Source organism: Carassius gibelio, chromosome A5 (genome assembly GCF_023724105.1).
Source record: "Carassius gibelio isolate Cgi1373 ecotype wild population from Czech Republic chromosome A5, carGib1.2-hapl.c, whole genome shotgun sequence".
Classification (NCBI taxonomy): domain Eukaryota; kingdom Metazoa; phylum Chordata; class Actinopteri; order Cypriniformes; family Cyprinidae; genus Carassius; species Carassius gibelio.
Window position 1 is genome coordinate 17551096 of NC_068375.1, and position 20128 is coordinate 17571223.

At 37.9% G+C, this 20128-nt stretch overlaps 1 pseudogene; it reads left to right on the plus strand.

The window, feature by feature from the left end:
* Positions 1–20128, plus strand: part of LOC128014962 (uncharacterized protein KIAA0825-like) — a 107351-nt pseudogene that overhangs the window by 31591 nt on the left and 55632 nt on the right.

Below are 20128 nucleotides of genomic sequence, written 5' to 3' on the forward strand. Positions count from 1 at the left end.
GGGGCAATTGAAAATGTTGACCTCTTTATTTATTTATTTTTATTTATTTTTTTGCATGAGGTCTGTTTATCTGACATCGGGATCAAGTTGGTCACATAAATTTGTTGCGATGGCCAACAGAAAATTGCTTGGTTGGAAAGTGACTGCTGTGTGAGCTGTTTTTCATACATTGCTATCCCACTGATAACAGACAATCAGTCAAGAGACTTACAGTTGTTACAATTATAAAACGGTCCTAGATCATAAGATCACATCATAAACTTTCAAATGATAAACTTTTTTTTTTTTGTGATGATGATGATGTTTTGTCATCTGAACAATCAGCATGTTATTAAACAAAAGTACAATCCATTGGCCATACTGTACTATTATCACTCTTTGCCTTCATTCCTGTCACATAATAATGGATTCTTTGTGGTAGAACTGTTGTTCTAATACAATGTGCTCTTTTGAATGAAGAGGAGATGTCCTTGGATTCCTAAAATTATTTACCTTTTCACTATTTTCTACAGCAACTGTAACTGTAATGTGGGTCTTAATGTGACTTTATCCAACACCAGTATAACATTATAACATTATAATAGTATAACCAGTAAAACATATGTTTTCTGGTGAATAAATGAATAACAGTTTTTATGTCATTTTTGTGGTGATATAGTTAATAGATCTTTTGAACTTTATGAAAAAAAAAAAGCAAATGTATCCCTGTTTAACAAAAATTTGAAGCAGCACAACTGTTTTCAGGATTGATAATAATATAAAAGTTAGCATATTAGATTTCTGAAAGACCATGTGACACTGAAGGCTTGAAAAATGGCTGATGAAATGTCAGCTTTGCCACCACAGAGATACATTACATTTTATAACATATTAAGATAGAAAATAATTATTTCAAATAAATGTGATACAATAAACAAAGCTTAAAAAATAAGGTCATTCATTTTAAATGTTTGAACATTGGCATTGAGCTTAATTCAAATATTTATGTTGTTTAAGGAATTTTCCAGCTTGTGAGGGATCCTCTTTATGTCTGTTTGAGTTACGGGTGTCTGAACCCTGTTACAATCCAGCTCTACTTCTGCAGACCATCCTTCACAAGGACTGCTTCCTGCTACAGATCATCATCTCTTACTTGTGTAAGCCCTGACACACTTCTTACATTGTACATGTACCCTAACCAAAGATTCCAGATAATGAAGCATGATGAAAGTTGGCAAAATATAAAAAAAATATATATAGTGTTGGTTTGCCAAAATGTTGATTCATCTCCACATGCATTCAGATCTGATGTAGGTCACAGAACAGAAGAGTGGCTTGCATTAAGAGAATACGAGGAAATGCTCTTTGAAGCCCGTCAGCGCTTTCATTGGTTTCCACAAATGAATTTAGTACAATTTATTGGTGGAAAGACTGATTAACTGTGAGGATGACCCAGTGACCTTGCTGCTCTTAATAGCCTGCACCTGTTTTTAATGGGTCTTCTTTTCGCACATCTACTTCTGTTTTCAATAAGCTGTTGTGTACAATCGTGAACTGATCACAAGATGATAACATCGCTCGAGTCGCCCAACACCTGCGCAGAGGAACCGTGCTGAGTCCTTTCATTCTCGCAAAGTACACTATAGAAATCGCTAATTGCTAGTCTACAATTTTGAATTGCACTCTGTTAAATTTGCTAACAAGTAAATGCTAGCTGAGGGCTTGAGAGGCTCGTTCCAATCAGACGCATTTGATACTTATTATTTCACAAAGTAAGGCAAATCCACCTGTATTTTCCACCATCTCGTATGCTGCTCAGCTTCATCAGATTTGTGTTTCGTCGTCAGGCACATCGGAGATTCATCTGGACTGTTGTAAGAATGTCGTTTTATTCACTCATCACCCTCCTCATCATTTCTGAATCAATAGAGCTCAGTAATAAACACTCATGTGAGAGCAAAGCGAATGACCTTTAAAGATTTTCCTCTTTCTTCCTTCCACTCTGAAGAGTCTAACCTTTAAAGGCTGTTTTGTGCTTGCACATTAATTCACATTATGGCGGAGCTCATTAATAACCAAGCTCGGCTAAGAGCACGTCTGCCTGCGTGCTCTGGTGTGGGAATCACTTTGCCGTAAATCAACACTGCCTGGCCGCAGTCTGGCTAATTAAGAAGAAACGCGGTGACTTGGGTGTCTACCGTTTAGAGAAACCGCTGTCTCTCAGCACAGTTTGGGAGCATTTAGCGAAAAGCTGTGCTGTAAATAGGAGCTTGTTTGAGGAGCTGATCGCAATGTCTTGTTCCAATTAAGGGCCTCCAGTGGAAACTCATCTGTGAGGCCCGGTAGAAAATCAACAGGTGTGTTTGTTGGCAACATGTCAAGGTTGCAAAGGTTTGTTAGCAGAGGATAGAATTGGTTTGTGGAATGCCTTCCCTCGAGAAACACCAGCAGTTTATTTATCATAGTACATTCAGTGGCTCGTAAAATGGAGTATTGCAAAGAGGTGGTCATTAACCTGTCCGGCCCTTTGCCGCCCCTTGTGGCTATTTATAAAAGTCCCCTGTTTTGTTCCAAAAGTCTGTAGTTATTTTTTTATGCCTTTTTGTCTTTTAATGTATTGGAAACTGGGAATCGAGGAATACATTTGTGGTGTGATAGACTGGACTGGAACCTGCATTCCTCTTGACTCTTCACATGAAATCAGAATTAATCTGGTTATGTCAAACTATATTAAATGGCATTTAATTGTTATAAAGGGTTTTGAAAAATTTTAATATTGTCAGTGCTATCGTCGGAGCCTTGTGGGAAGCTGTTCCATTTCGGCATACATATTTATAAGAATTAATGGATTTTTTTTTCTTTGTTAAAGATAAGAGGTTTGAATTAATAAATATTTAAGTTAGATTTTTGTTATAACCTGACAAACTAAAAAGTAAACTATTACACTGTAAATTTATAGATTTACATGTCAAATCCTTTGTGCCTGACCTCTATGGAAAAATTGCTGTAAAAATTGTAGCCTGCTAATACACTACACAATTGCAAAAATTTGTTGTTGTTCTGTGAACGATTAAAAATGCATGTTAATTCAAAAAAAAAAAAAAAAAAAAAACCTTCATTTTCCTCTTACTCCTGTGTTTTAACCATCTGTCACATAGAATCAGATTTTCAATATTAAATTCATTCCAGATGGAAAAAATGTATAAGAATAAACCCTCTGATATAAACCAATTTTTAGTAACAACTGGATAATTAGACTGAAAGACAGAACAAGACACCAAAAACACCAAAACCTCACAAAGTAAAATGGCATCTATACCCGTTTCCTCACACTTGTACCAAAAGACAGCAGAGTTGATTCTCCGTGCTCCTTCAGCTGCAGTCGAATTCAGGATCCCTGTTAAGCAAAGCAGTGTTTGCTAACCTCACACTCTACTTCGACAGGTAATTTTGGCCTGTCATTTCAAAACAGTCCAACATTTATCAAAAAACTGTAAACAGCAGCTTGCTTTTTATCAGAGATACTCATTGAACGCTGCGTTGCATTCGATTGCCTATTCAAACGCCTGTCATCTCTAGGAAGTGAGACTGACAGGGCTGAACCAGTCACAACCATCTTGCATTCTCTACAACCCCACAGGCCTGACAACATTTGGACAAGGGCATTCAGTCACATCTTGTTGTTGTGGTCACACCCTAAACATGCTCAAAAAGTCCTGAAACTTTGCACACGCATCAGAAAATTTACGACTGATATAGGTTTCAGAAGAGGGTGTGGCAAAATGGCTCAACAGCACCAGCTATTCTAAAAAAATCAACAGCTTTCGAGCTATGTTTCACCTAAATGGATGAAAATTGGCACACACATGTAACAAACCGATACCTACAAAAAAGACTTGTGTAGCAAAATTCGAAACCCAACAGGAATTCGGTTATTTCTAATTTTATGAGCAAATTTTGTGTAATTTTTGTCATTTGCATGCGTTGTATTTTAATGAACTCCTCCTAGAGATTTATTCAGATCAACACCAAATTTGGTATTACTAATCTAAAGGCCTTTGCGATGTTAAATTGCGAAGATCTTGAGTTTTCGTTGAAGGGCGTGTCTGTGGCGGCCTGACAAATTTCGATGTTTCACCATGAAAAAGGAATTTGCTATAACTCCATCATACAATGTCCAATCTGCCCCAAACTTCACATGCTTAATAAAACTCCGGACTTGTACAGATTGACATGCCCATATTCAGTTATAGTCATAGCGCCACCTATTGGCAACAGGAAGTGTCATATTTTACGCTGTGATGAACTACTCCTAGAAATGTTATGACATCAATGTCTTTTTTGTGGTCGGTCTAATCTAAACCCTGTTCGATGTTAAATTGTGAAGATCTTGAGTTTTCGTTAAAGGTCGTGTACATGGCGCTGTGATAAAGTTTGATGTCTCGCCATGGGAATAAAAGATGTTATAACTCAGGCATAAAATGTCCTAACTTCCACAAAAGGCCTAAAGGCCTTTGTGATGTTAAATCGTGAAGATCTTTAGGTTTCGTTAAAGGGCGTGTCCATGGTGGCCTGACAAATTTCGATGTTTCACCATGACCAAAGGAATTTGCTATAACTCCATCATACATATATAGAGTCATGTTTTACGCTTCAATGAACTACTCCTAGAAATCGAATGACATCAACACTTTGTTTTGGTCAGTCCAAAGTTAGTGTAAAATAAAAAAAACCCGCTGGCAGTGAGCCCGGGTGAGAGGCCGTTCATCGCTGCTTGCAGCTTTAATTTTGCTTGTTTTGTTTAGATTTAAATTTACTTTATATACACTACTGTTCAAAAGTTTGGGGTCAGTAAGACCTGTATTATTTTAAGAAAGTAATACTTACATAAAGCGAGGATGCAGTAATTTGCTAAATAAAAATAGTATAACATTTTTTACAGAACAGAACATTCAAGCTTTGCCTTAACAGGAATAAATTACATTTTAAAATATATTTAACTAGAAAATGTATTTAAATTGAAATATTTAATCAAATAAATGTAGCCTTGGTGAGCATAAGATGCATCTTTCAATAACAAAAAAAAAAAAAAAAAAAAAAAACTATTGTATGGTAGTGTGTATGTAAGATAGGTTAATGCTAGGGGTGTAACGATACGCGTATTCGTATTGAACCGTTCGGTACGAGGCTTTCGGTTCGGTACGCGGTACGCATTATGTACCGAACGGTTCGTTGGACTAATTAATTATATTTGGAAAATAAATTAAAAATTTTGAAATATAATGATATGCGTTCAACAAGGTAGCCCAATAACCCAAACGACGTAACAGGCAACGCCCCTGACACCCCCGAACAAGAAAAAAAAAAACACCAGCTTATATGTTTATGTTAGGCTACTCAGTCAGGCGCTCGCTCACTCAGTACGCGCTGAAGGCTCATTGCAAAATGGCCAATGCGTTTAACAGACAACAAATAGAAGATCCTCCAATAACCAACAGGTCTGGTGTTTGGGTGCACTTTACCAATCGATCGGGGCATCCAAACAAATACGGTAATCAAAATGGACTAGTACTGTACTGTGTCGGAATTTCCTGAGCAGTACGATTCAATTAATAGGCCTGCACGTTATTAGATAGAAGAACTGTTATAAATAGAACGTATGCACGGGCAGTTTTAAAAACTCCACCTACTTTGCTCTTGGCATAGTGCAGCGCAAATCGCGTGGTATCTGAAGGGCAACGCTGAGCCCAGGGTCCAGCGCAGCGCATATCGCGTCCTGTGTGAAAGACCCTTTAGCCATTTTGCAACGAGCCTTCAGCGCGTACTGAGTGAGCGAGCGCCTTACTCTGTAGTGGAAAACGCAGGTTTTAAGAACATTCTTAATGTAATTTAGCCCCGTTACAATATTCCTTCATGAGCCCATTTCAGCCAGACCGTAATTCCTGCTTTGTTCTAAAAAACATAAGCCCTATAGAGAACCAATTGAGTAAAAACACACTCAATATAAAGAGTTATAGAGTTCCATATAAAAAGTTACATCTTTGTATTTGTTCATAACTACTACAATAATATAACATTTTCATTTTTTTTATAAGGAGCTGTTTTTGTTTTATACAGTATGCTGCTAAGAAAACACCATAGAAGATGGGTAAAGAATAGCTCCATCATTGTTCAATGTAAAAAAAAACAAAAAACATACTTTGTAGCCAATTTTTTTCTTTTTGCTGTATCTAAAACGTACCGAACCGTACCGAACCGAACCGTGACATCAGTGAATCGTATCGAACCGAACCGTGAATTTTGTGAACCGTTACACCCCTAGTTAATGCATCACCTGATAGAGCCAGTGACAGACCCGGCAAATAGTCTCTCCAACTTGCTCCGGACCAAATATATTTTTAAACCTTGTTATTATTTTTGATATCACTTAAAATAACCATGATAATGTACTTTCAGGTCTCTGTGTGGAAAGAGTAAAAGAAGTGTCCCCTGATACTCACACAGCAGCTGCAGAGTTTTTGGAAGCTGTTTTTTCCGTTCTGTCCACCTTCAACTACCTCCCCAGGGCTTTAACTCGAGCGCTAGAGGGCTACCTGGACCAGAGACACCTATGGGAGCATTTTTACAACTTAGCAGGTGAAGCCATGCAAGAATTTTTCCAGGCTTTGTCCTGCATTTGTTCAGACTTCAAAAGGATACAATTCAAAAGTCAGATGTGGCTATTTAGTTATCACCATGTGCCCCCATTGTGTCCCCTAATTGCTTCAATAACAAATCTGACCAGCTGGAAGCCTATCATCAAATCAAACCCATAATTAAACCTTCAGCTGTCTCTTTCATTGATTATTTATTTACATTTCAGCCTTCTCCTTGTTCCTCTCTGCAAAAGCCACAGCATGAACATTTTTATTGTGTCAATGTTAACCGTGTTGAATTTTCATGCTGACATAGAATCTGCAATTATGACCTGACACCTTTTGATTTGGCTTTGATTCAGGGGGTTTAATCCAAGCTGAAGCTCTTATGTTTTGTGTTTTATTCAGAGATGTATAAAGTACTAGAGAACCATACTTGATTAAAAGTACAAGTGCTCTATCAAAAAAGTGACTTGAGTAGAAGTAGAAGTGCTCTTTAAGCACCACACTTAAGTAGAAGTACTAAAGTATTCAACTTAAGTACTTAAGTATTGCAAGTAGTCTATTTTAAAATTTACTACTCAAGTACTGAAAGTAAAAGTAGAAGTATTGTGTTATGTAGCTATTAAAGAAAGTAGTCAAAAGTTTGAACATATTGTTTTTACTATTTCAAATGATTAACCTAAAGGACAATCACAATTCCTTTGACTGTAACTTCTTGTAAACAAAAAACGGTTACTAGGGTTAGTTAGCCCAATTTGCAAAATGATGTCATTAATAACTTACCCTCATGTTGTTTCAAACCTGTAAGACATCAGAGGGTCATTTAGAATTTTTTGAAGCATCGAAAATACATTTTGGTCCAAAAATAGCAAAAACTAGACTTTATTCAGCATTGTCTTCTCTTCCGTGTCTGTTGTAAGACAGTTAAAAACAAAGCAGTTTGTGATATCTGGTTCGCGAACTAATCATTCGATGTAAACTGATCTTTTTAAACAGTCCACCAAATCGAACTGAATCGTTTTAAACAGTTCGCGTCTCTAATACGCATTAATCCACAGATTAATTAAGCTGTTAACTTGTTTAATGTGTCTGACACTCCCTCTGAGTTAAAACAAACCAATATCCCGGAGTAATTCATTGACTCAAACAGTACACTGACCAGTGGTGTCAAAAGTATTGGCATTCATTACTCAAGTAGAAGTATAGATACTAGGGTTTAAAAAGACTTTTGTAGAAGTTGAAGTATCAACTCAAGCTTTTTACTCAAGTAAAAGTGTAAAAGTACTGGTTTAAAAAACTACTTAAAGTATAAAAGTAAAAGTAATGTAAGGAAAAAAAATGCCATTAAGAACAAAAGCTTGGGCCGTGCCACAAGGGCCTATTGTGCACTACCCCACCTCCTCAAAAAAAAAATTTTCTAAAGGCCATAATGACTATAATGTTATATTAAAATGTTCATGTTGAAAAATTTGGGAGGCACTAGGCTACCTGTTTCAGCCACATATATGCCCATTGAAAATGAACTCATTTTAGTACAATGCAAATACATTAAAGAGCTAGAGATATGATGACTAGTTGCCAATAAGTATTGTCATGGTGCAAAAAGTCAAACTTCAGAGGCATGTCATCAATAACCTTGAATGGAATGTAAATGTACATCCAAGCTTAGCTGCAGGACTCTGTGAGGGCAATGGACAAGAACATTGGTGCAGGCTAAGAAACAATTACTCTTGTGTGGTTGACTATTTACAATAAACATTATAGTGCTGTCAAAATGAATGATTAATCTAAGTGATTATTCAAAAACTAAAAATGAAAAATAACTCATAATCCTGATACCTTCTTGATTGATAGCTTCTTGTATTCGGTACATACGTCTGCTATGTCCAGTGTTCGGAGGGTAACGAGTTACAAAGTTGATATAGAGCTTCACAGTCCCACCCACAGCCCGAGAGAGCTCTGGTGCCGGAAGTAAATTTCCCATTCATTTCTCCCATTCACTTTCGGAAAAATCCGTATCTAAAGAGTTTTAGAGCATGTGTGAGGATAACCAGCTATGGCTGAACTCATAAGCATATAACATATCATTTCAAGTGAAAAAATTAAGACAAAATCCAAAAAAAGTCAAGGTACAAGACTGTGTACATATTTTCATTTCGAGCGCAGGAACTACTCATCCCATAAACCACCGCGCCCCATTGAATTCGACTGAAGCCACAACTGAGAACGAGGCAACGAGCCTTTTGAGCGACATCCAAATCTGATGACGGCCGCTCGCGCGAACTTTTTCCTCCAGTGAATTTTATTTTATATAGTGAATGTGCAGTAATAGCAGTTCTTTCAGTATTAATCGTGTAAATAAATAGTGTTTTATATATGTATTGTGTATTGATTTTTATTTTATCATCGTGTATTTTATATTGTGTGCGTGTGTGAAAGTGGTTAACGATAACGTCAGCAATGGTGCAGTGCTTTGTATCTGACTGCAATCACTGCTCAGTTGTCAACACATGTCGTTGCTATTACACAAATGTTCAGTAAATGCACAAAAAGGTATGTCTAGGCTAAATATTGTTTTGACAGTGGCATTATAAAATGCTTGATATGACTCATTTCATATGGAGGCTACAGTAGCCTAGCTAAAGTGGACGATAATGCTAACTAAAGTTACCAACCTCCCTGCAAAACTCTCAATGGCAGCCAAGGAGATCATGATTGCACTGATAAGTCTACCGTGCAAAAACGCAACACAGGTTTTTATTTTATTTTATTTTTTTATTAATGATCTTCAGTCTTCACAGACCTTCGAGGGGTTTAACCAGACGGTTATACGAGCTCCACCAATCAGATGCATCACTGTGGGATTGTGGGATTGTTCAGGATTGTGGGTAATGAAGTACTTAGCCAAGACATAGCGAATAAAAGGCATTTAGATCAAAACAAGGTTAGTGCCCCCATGATCTTTTTACGTTTATATGAGCATATACTGTTGCTTAGTACAGCCGTAGCTGGTTTTAAGTCTACCATGTATGGTTACGTTTTAATGGCTTATACCCCAAATGTCAATGCAGAAATTGCATTGAATTTTTAGTTCCGGCACCAGCTGTGGGTGGGACTGTGATGCTCTATAGCCTAGATATCACAACATTGTCATTTGCGTCATTAATCGCAAACGATAATTTATTAAAACGTCTCACTACCCAACTACCTACAGTAGCTTAATTTGTGGAGGACGAAGAGAAAGCACCCATTTGGCAAATGAGCCAGTAGTGAGAAATAAATAATAACTTTTAAGTAGGGTCCAGTGCCTTTTCGATACTTTTAAAATGGTACTGGTGCCTCAACGTGCCTGAACCGATACTTAAAAAAAAAAAAAAAAAAACTATGGATAACATTAAAGAACATTACAAATATTTAAAATAAATCCATAGCTTTCACCTTGGATGCTCTCATTTCCCAAGTTGTGCTTCCCTTAATCTAAGGCTAATAAATGTATTTCACAATCTGGGTCATTATTTAATACAAAAGTACACATAATGTTTCTACTGTATCTCTGTCACTCACTCTGATATTTAGTTAAGATGAGTGCTGTCTGTCACTGTCTTAAATCAGTTCTGTGAATTAATGTATGCTCATTCTTTATAAAGTAGCAACAATCTCGTTTTTAAAATGCAGTACTGTGCAAAAGTCTTATGGAAAAGAAAGAATAGTGTTTTCACCCCAAAAAAGGGTTTTAAGCCAGTTATTTATATCTTTTGCTGCAATGTGTCAGTAGGACAGTAGTAATTTTAATAATAATCTAGTGCGATTTTGAATGCACAAGCAGTTTGACCATGGCAAAATGAATGTTTGGAATTGTAAACTGATATTTTATACTGACAGTGACACTCTACAGCAAAATATATAAATAACTGGCCGAACACCATTCTTTTAAGTGAAAATACTGCCTAAGACTTTTGCACAGTAGTGTATGTACGTATGATTAAATGAAGTATATTTAAATAAGTGTAAGGAAACAGCTGTTTCGTGATTAGCGGTGACAAGCGAAAACTTTACACTAGATGAGAAACCGACTGATCGTGACCTTTTGTAAACTGTATTTATGACAAAGAACTTCACAGATACAGATATTCTAACAATCTATCGGTAAACACACACCTTGTGTCCTCTGTCTCTGTTTGAGCTCGCGCTGCTCCACCGTGGTCGGCGGATTGAAGAGCGCGCTGAAAGACGGGAGGAGACCGGACTGACGCCGGTTTCATTTGAAATTTAAGCGGACTGACTCTGAGGCGATCGGATACTACTGGTTCCAACCTACTTTTAAGAAATATATTTTTTGATAAACGAACCCAAAACTGTCTATGCAGTGTGATGTGACTTGTGTCATGTGCAGGTGTGATGGATCGCGTATGGACCAATAGGGTGTCGGAATGGTATATGTGTATATACTTCTCATCCAACCACAATCAAATTCACTCCATCCTGATGGCGCGATTTATCTGGATAGGGTTTTTTTTCTTTCTCTCTCTCTGAACGATAACAATCCGGTATGAAATAGCAGTAACGAAGCTATTTTTTTAAATGTAAGGAGTAGAAAGTACAGATACTTGCGTGAAAATGTAAGGAGTAGAAGTAAAAAGTCGGCTGAAAAATAATTACTCAAGTAAAGTATAGATACCCCAAATTTCTACTTAAGTACAGTAACGAAGTATTTGTACTTCGTTACTTGACACCTCTGACACTGACTGAACTGATGTGAAGAGAGAACTGAAGATGAACACCGAACCGAGCCAGATAATGACTCGTTCACGAGTCAAGAACCGTTTCTGTCCGATTCGTGAACCGAGGAGCTGATGATACTGCGCATGTGTGATTTAGCGTGAAGCAAACCGACACACAGAGCGTCTGGAACCGAACTGATTCTTTTGGTGATTGATTCTGAACTGATTCTGTGTTAATGTTATGAGCCCATGTGCAGTCAACGCAAATGACGCCATTGCATCGAGCGCAAAAGAATCGGTGAACTGTTTTCTTCAACTGGTTTATTGAATCGAACTGTCAGAAAGAACTAACGTTACTGGTCATCCGAAAACCGATGCAACCTGTTCTTGACTCGTGAACGAGTCATTATCTGGCTCGGCTCGGTGTTCATCTCTCTCTTCACAGCAGTTCAGTCAGCACGCGCAGTCTCGCTTGATTCGCTCAATGATGTGCCAGCTTCATCAAACCTGCCATCTACAGTTCTGGCAGTGGTTTGTAATGGAATGATTCGTAACATTATTTTAATTGTAACGAGTAACGATGCAGCACATAAAAAAAAAATATCGGAGTAAAAGTATTAAACTCAGCGAAAATATGTACCGAAGTAAAAGTGGAAGTAGGAGAAAAAAATAATACTCTAGTAAAGTACAGATACCGCCTTTTAGTACTTAAGTACAGTAGTGAAGTAGTTCTACTTCGTTACTATACATCTCTGGTTTTATTACATGTGAGAGGTAATTATAGTTGCACAAATTAGACAAATGACAGAGGTGGGAGTGGGAGAGTGTGTTTTATGCTGTTATTCTAATGTAAGGGGTTGTGTTTTTGGCTTAAATGACCATGACCAATCTTCCCTAAAGATAATCTTATAGAGCTTGCTTAGCACATTGATTGTGCCATTTAGCAGAGCTAGTCGGACTGGTCAGGAGAATGATCCATATTTGTACTTTTTGGCACTGTGGATGTTTAGAAATGTAACTCCCTTAAAACACATTTTTAAAATGCTTCATTTTATTTAATTGTTTGCTAACAATGTCCAAAAATGGAAATATATGCCTCACAGGAAATTTAATCATTTTGCTTTTCCTCAAGTCCCTAGATCTTGTGTCATTTCCATGTTATAATGACAACGCTATTAGGTGTGATATATCATAGTATTGACGAAAAATTTATATAAATAATTTTTTGCACAATACATAATGAAAAAATATATGTATTTATGTATATATGAGATGGTTTTTTTGACTCATTGTTTAAATCAGATCTGTATCTGGGACAAGAGTAAAACAATACAATCAATGTATAAATAGCTGCAAAAATGATGTAGGTTTGATAAGTTTTAATGTGACGGTTACACAACTATAAGAAACAACTGAAATCTATTAGCCTAAAAAATAAATAAATAAATAACAGTTTCTTGGGAAAGAAAAATTGCTGATAGATAAAGAACTGATGAGTTCTGTCTCCCTTCTTCTTTTGACGTAATGTCCTGTGAACAAATATGAAAAAAATATAAAGAAATAAAATCGTTTTTACAAAGTATCTAATAAATTTACAAAAAATACGTTTGATATAATTATTAACTATAATTTATTGTCTTTCTTCCAGACTTCAGTGAAGAGGAGCTGGCCTTGTTTAAATGCATCAGGTCCATCGTTTGGTCCACCTGGTCAGCATAATGCAGGACTGTAAAGACCAGTCAGCACCTCTGATTTGACAGCACATACCAAAACATGTCCTAATCAAAATCCCAAAAGAGTGGAACTACATTCCACATGATCCTATGTTTAATGAAACCAGCAAGAGTAAGTAAAGCTTTATTAACAGTAATGTTCATTTATTTATAAAACATTTGTACCATTTTTAACTGTGAAGTTTAAGGTTTTTCTTTCTTCTTATCAGACAGCATGAATTTAGCTATCCAAGCCCTCTCTTTCATCTTCACCCACCTTCCGTCAACCATAGCCTCTCTTCCACTGCCTGTGCGCTTCCTGTTCACCGTAGCAGAGAAGAGGCTTTCCCAGCATGCCAGACAGCTGAGGTCTACCGGCCTGCTCCTCTGGGTGTTATTGGTCAGCCTCTGTCAGGATCTAGAAAATGGGGAAACCCTGGAGCTCTTGTCTGGACAGCCCTTGGAGAGAGGATAGGCCAAGGATAGGCTGAGTCTGCTATCAGAATGTGTGCAGGTCAGCCTGGGCCAGCAGAAGGGTGTTCCCAAGCCTCTGCTCCATAAGGTGCTCCAGGGCCTGGAAGAGAAGAAGCTCAAATTGGCCTCCATGCAGCTGCAGAAGACACGGAAGCTTTGCTGTGATAGGTGAGATTCCAAAAAAAAAAAAAAAGAAAAAAGACAAGCCGGATGGAATCATATATTGATTTAAGCCCTTAATAGCTAATTCTTCTTTAAGCTCATCCCTTATATAAAAGATGTTTCAAGCTTTTGGCATTTTTATGTGTTAACCAGTTAACTAAGTTGGTCGCTGTCAATTGATATTTTGATGTCAATTAAAGACTTCAATCTCACAATTCATTCATTTTTAGAAATTAACTTCATCCTTCATCTTTTGGCAAAATAATTATTTTGTTTTCTTGTGTGTGTGTGTGTGTTTGTGTGTGTGCGTGTGTGTGTGTGTGTGTGTTTTCCTAGCCTGTAGCTTGTCGTTTCAAGCTTTTTGATATGTGTACAGCCTTTTTAAAATGTCACCCACTGGATTTGAGTGTAGAAATCCAACTTAAACCACAGAAGAAAGTGTCGCAATCCTTTAATCATGTACTAAAAATCATCTTAGCAATATAAAATCATCTTAGCAGTATAATGCGAGGCTTAATGATAATGATGAGCACATTATCTTATGGCAGGTAATGTGGGCCTTAATTCAGGGTATTTTGTAATGCCACTGACCCCAAAATATGTGATTTCTTTTTAAGGGCAATTATAAAGTTGGCTATATTTTTATGTGTAAACCTGTGATACAGTATTTTAGTTTATTTATTTATTTTCTCTGAGCAAGAATTTGAAAACCTCTGCCTTAAATAATGATCCTGTACTAATTATTTCTTCAAACGATTGATTTTGGAGCACTTCTGAAAAGTGACCTATACGTAATTATATTTTTCATTGTTGCCCCAAAAAATTACTTTTACCGTGTAGCCTAAGCCATGTCCAGAAACAAAAGCTCATAGTTAATTACCCTTATTGAAAATGATATACCATAAAAAAACAAAAAAATACAACTTCCGAGAAACACTGCTCCCAGTGACAGGAAAAAAAAAAGAGTTCGCAAATAGGAAGAGTGATTATGTATCGCCTGTCTTAGACATTCAGTGGAACCATTACTATTCATTAAAATAACCTTCACTTTCAGGCACTGCCTCCGGTGTAAACAATCTACGTACAGTGTGTCGGCGGAACCCCCCCCCCCCCCCAGCCCAGCTTGTCAACACAAACACAAATGCGTACACACACCTCACTCATCTCTTGTCTTTGCAAAGTAATTTGTAGAGGAGAAGATGATTGTTCTCCATCACGGTGACCCTGGCAGGCTTTGACGGCATGCATGCACAGATGAAGATGAATGCAGTGGATTCCGTGGGCGAAAGGGGGTGTTCTGCTTCTTTCGGGGCACATCGGTCCTAATGACGTGATTGATAGCTTGTCCCGGATCCGACGAGCCTCTCATTAATCAAGCTGCTGACTGGATCCAATCATTTGCTTCACCTGCACACTGATGGACAGGGAAGGATACAGGCACAGGTGCTGACACCCTGGCTGCCCAGGGCCTTACCTCTTCTTTCTGTGTCATTGAAGCTAAAGTCCTGCCTGACAGGCCACACTTTCTTGTCACTTTGTGATTGAAAAATAAAAAAGGAAGGAAGAAGGAATGGGAGGAAACAATGATGGTGGGCGGGGGGTATATCAGATGGGAAGTGTGGTGAGGGTGATGAGGCATGCTGGATAGAGAGGAAGGGCATGGAAATGAGTGCGTTTAGGGGACCTTGAGGTTATAGCGAGTGACAGTGTCTCTAGATCTTGATCTTTCATCTCACTCCCTTTACTAGGTTTTATTTTTTCTTTATTTTTATGTTTTCTTGTAAAAAAAAAAAAAAAATGTTAGCAAATCATGTGACTAAACTGTTTTGCCTCAACTGGCAACATGCAGCTCTTGGCATTTTGCACGGCGCACGTGCAAACCTTTGTGTGAAATGTGTAAGCGCAAACATAATTCCTGCTTCAGCTCAGTGCTTGCAAAAATTGGCAACAGGTACTATTATTTTGATATTTGATCACAATATAATAGATCATAACATCTTCCAGTAAGTGTAATTTGATGGGTTGTGAATAAAAGCACCACTGATTTGCTAGAGACCCATGCCATCTGTGAAAAAAAAAAACATTTCATTAAGTAATTCATTTATTCTTAATCTTGCACGCTTTGTGTTGCTAGCAATCTGCGTAAAATATTAAGGTAGCTATATATATTTAGTAAAATATTATTTGGATTACATGGTATATTTATTCTACCCACCACCAGAGTACTATTAGATTTCTAAAAAAAAAAAATATATATGTACTTCTATAGAGTTAAATAACTGTGATCAATAGCTCTCCAAATTTGTACATTTTAAGATTAATGTTAAATGAAGTAGTAGTAGTAGTAGTAGTAGTAGTATTTTTGCTATTTTTACTAAATTAAAATCACCCAATTAAATCAACTGGGAAACTTGTAGCTGCTTTGTAAAACTGCCTTTAGAAGTTTTTAAAGTGAATGATATAGTAACTATTTTGCATTTATTTCATGTTAACCCCCCTCTCTCTTTTATGTGTTCTTCCATTGGTGTGTTTGAGTGCGGCCCGGCGCAGGATAGAGGTGGGCCCGCGGAACCGACTGAGCCTAAAATAAGCCAGTTGCTGCTGGAGCTGTGCCATAGAGCAGGTGGCAGCCAGCACCTCCGGCAAATCCATCACAGCATCCAGCTCAATGAGGTAGCGAATTGCTGTTTTTCACCAAGCAATTAGGTGGCTGTTAGCCTGAGGCAGACAGTGTGACCTGAAGCTGAGGGGAACGCCTCTGCACAGCTGCAGCGCAGAGACACAACTGCACCCAGACGCTGCTGCATGGCATCCCATAACAGCCTCGACCTGATTGAAAAAGTGACTGGGAAATATCGTTATCTTAAACAACAGAAATAACAGAAATTAAATGAAAAGATTCACAAATTAGTCTAAATCTTTCTATACGCTTACATTACACTTGTATGCCCCTTGCTCTGCTTAACAATAAGAACACATCTTGGGAAATTAGTACAACTCTCACTTAAGTCTAATCTTGAGGACAATTCTTTGTGTCATATCTATACATATCTTTGTCCTCTTCCAATGTCCTGTTTTCAAATCCTATTCCTAGATAGACTGATTAATTTCTACCATTGTCGGCCAATTACTTGGGGAATAGAGAGAAAAGAAATGTCCATTATGTCCAAAATTGGGTATGTAATAATGGTTGAAATGTAGTAATTTGTCCAATGATGTGTTTAAGAAGTCTGTAGAGACTCGCTGTTAATTTGACCACTTTAATAGTGTTTTAGTTTTGCTTAATGCAGCCTAATAGTAAGAAACATCCAGGTTCCTGTTCGTTGTTCTAGACTGGGATTTAGTTAGAGGATGCTTATGAGCCTTGCGTTGTGCTTTTGCATTTTCTTTTGTAGTGTTTACTGGGGTCAGTCCTAACGCCACATGCAGAGACATATTCACTTCCTAACCTGTTGTGTTCTCTTCTGAAGCGAGCAGCCAAAACCAACGTCTAACCCAATTCAACCCCCTCACAGAGTGCAATTCTATCGGCCGTAACAAGTTTGATCAGGTTAGTCCTTTGTTATTTTCCCTTTTTTTGTAACCTTCTTCAACTCTAAGTGCCACGAATGCTCCCAAATAGCTTGTCGTTCACATAACTTTTATTTAAAGCAGTTCGTTAATGCTGTGAACTACTTCTCTACTCTTTCACGCGCGAGTGAGTGTAACTTTCTGTCAAGGCCACCAGGCAAGGTGAATATAAGAGAGAGATTGAGAGACTTTAAACTGCTTCTCCAGGATGAACTCGACAATTCTCCATAGGTCGCTCTGTCCCTAAGCTATATTTTAGTGTGAAGGGAAGACACAAAGCAAAACATTAAAAAAGGTTAAGCAAAAGAGCAGAGAATTTGAAAACACTTGAAAGGTGAACCTCTTCAAGTGCGATGTGGCTTTGAAGAAAGCGTGGAAAAAAAGTACCCCTTATGTGTTGAAGACAGTGTAGGTTGAAGATTTAATTACAAGAGCCGTGGCCCTCATTTGTCTTTCTCTTAAAGGTAGGATAAAGTTTTCTCTGCTCATGTGATGAGACTTTTTGCTATGCCTTTGAAGCCTGGAAAGTCTGCAGCCTTCTTTTTATTAAGGGGAACTTTTCCTTTCATTATCTTATTTGGCTCAAAGTTTTGCCTCTGTTAAAATGCAACTTCTTTTCCTGTCGTTGGGTGCTATCTTCATGCTCTTAATCCCTTTTGTTTTCTTCTTATCGCTTGCGCTCGCATTGCTTTGCATAAAACACCTTATTAAGGGGATGATTAAAAAGCCTCCTCGCCTTCAGGTGGCTGCGCTGTTTGTCAAATCAAATGGAGACAGAAAAAACGAATGCCGATCCATCAATCAACCGGTCGGAGAATAGGAAGGGCTGGCACGCTCCTGTCCTTTTGTCAATACAAAAAAAACCTCAGCTTCAAGTTAAGAGTCACGTTCCAGCTATCAAAGCAATCGGATTTCACTTGGCTCCTAAAAAAGGGACAGTCCACTTGTGGGTAAGGGGAAACCTTGGGCAGCTTGCCACGAACAACGGCGAGAAGAATAAAGACTCCCCTTGCAAAATTGATTTATCTTTCTATAAATTATGGTACATCCCTCCCCAAATGGATTTATAAATTAATTGCTGTCTTATTGGAATAAAAACCTTCTTGTGCAGAAATGATAGATAGATTGGGGCGGCCTTGTTCAGGACCCCCCCTCCTTGGTTAGTCCAGCCCAGCTGGAGCAGTAATTTACTGATATAATTAACTCTGATTAATAACGAACAATACTCACTGCTCATTTATCAACAGGCGGCTATGGGCGAGAGGGAGTGGGATTGGGCCCAACTGCTGCCAGCCTTTCAGAGCATGAGTCAGGTGACCTTCACATTGCTGCTCGCTAACAGGTAATGGCTGCTGCTCTCGTTTGAACAGTCGCCCTTCCTTTTCGCTTACACACTGTTGAAGTGCTGCCTGTCATGTCCCACCATGTACCGCCATAATGAATGTGAATATGTGCAAAGGATAAAGGGATAATGCGACCGTTTGAATGTTTGCGCTTGTCTGTGTATGTCAGCTTTTAAATTTATTGTGGTTCGACTGCACTTACCTCATCTGACCTGTGTTTGTGTATTTTTAATATATGTATAGTTGTCGTCATCTCCAGTTTTCCTACAAGATTTTAATTCCCAGCATTCAGCAAGTTTGGTGAAGAAAGTGCTTTTCCACTGAGGGCTTGCTAAAGAAGCGCAGCTCCATCATAGTGTTAAAGGAAAGCGTATCTGAGCTCACTGTGCGGGGAAAATGAAGTGTCTGCGTTTTTCTCAGTCTGACATATGTCAGACTCTGTCAGAAAATTATTTTGAGGTTACCGAGGGATATTGTGTGGTTGAGCTTTAGTTTAAGTGGGACGGTTTAAAAGAATATCTCACACCGAAGCCAGAGAAAGTGTTTGAACAATTTGCTCCAAATGATACGTGAGTTCAGTGTTAGTTTGACAGCTTGACAAAGGAAAATCAGTTTCAATCACTGATTCTTTCTGAAACGGATGAAATATCAATTCTTAAATAATAATTGTAGTTGGTTTCTTTTTCAGGATAGAGTGGATTTAGGTTTTATACCTCAATCATCAAGATTTCCGCTGTTTTAATATTGTTCTTGGTGAAAGGGTTCTGTGACGTGACAAGCTTACTTCTAATAGTACAAATATTTCATGCAGGTCATAAAAGTGATATAGTAAGCATAATTACTACACATACTAATTAGAGAATAATTTAATAATTTACAAGTTGTTACCAAATCACACCTTTTGTGTGGAAAAAAAAGAAAAAGGTTCGAATTGGAGAACTTCTGATAGGGAATTGTCTCAGATCTGGGAATCAGTGTCTCTTCCCATGGTCCAGCTTGCAGCAGGTCAGTTGAACACAGACCTATTTCTGCGTACTTGGCAAATCACCTGCCCAAGCCAACTTGGAGAGTGTCCAGATGTTAGTGTTTCCTTCACAGTGGGTTGAAACCTCTAAGAACATCTTTCATTATGTTCAGTATCTCAATGATGGAGCACCTGCCCCCATGGCCGAGCAGAGGTTCAGAAGAGGGATGAAAGAAAGTAAGATGAAGGACAGAAGGTGAAGCCAGAATGTTCTTTGGAAATGTAAAGAGTTGAACAGCAGACTTTTGTGCATAAACATAAACCATTTCTAGTCACTAAATTCCAGTTGGGGTATAAACCTCACTTAATTTATTTTTAGGCCCACTTGACATAGGTAAGGGTTTGTCTTTGGGTTGGTTTCTAATGATTCAAATTTGCTTCATATACAAACATGAAGTCTTTCATATCCTCTGTTGGTTTGTGTGCATGCAAACTTTTTGTAACTGTCATTTACCTCATCTCAGTGCCATCACTTGTGGAATATCCATGAATGAATATGAATGAT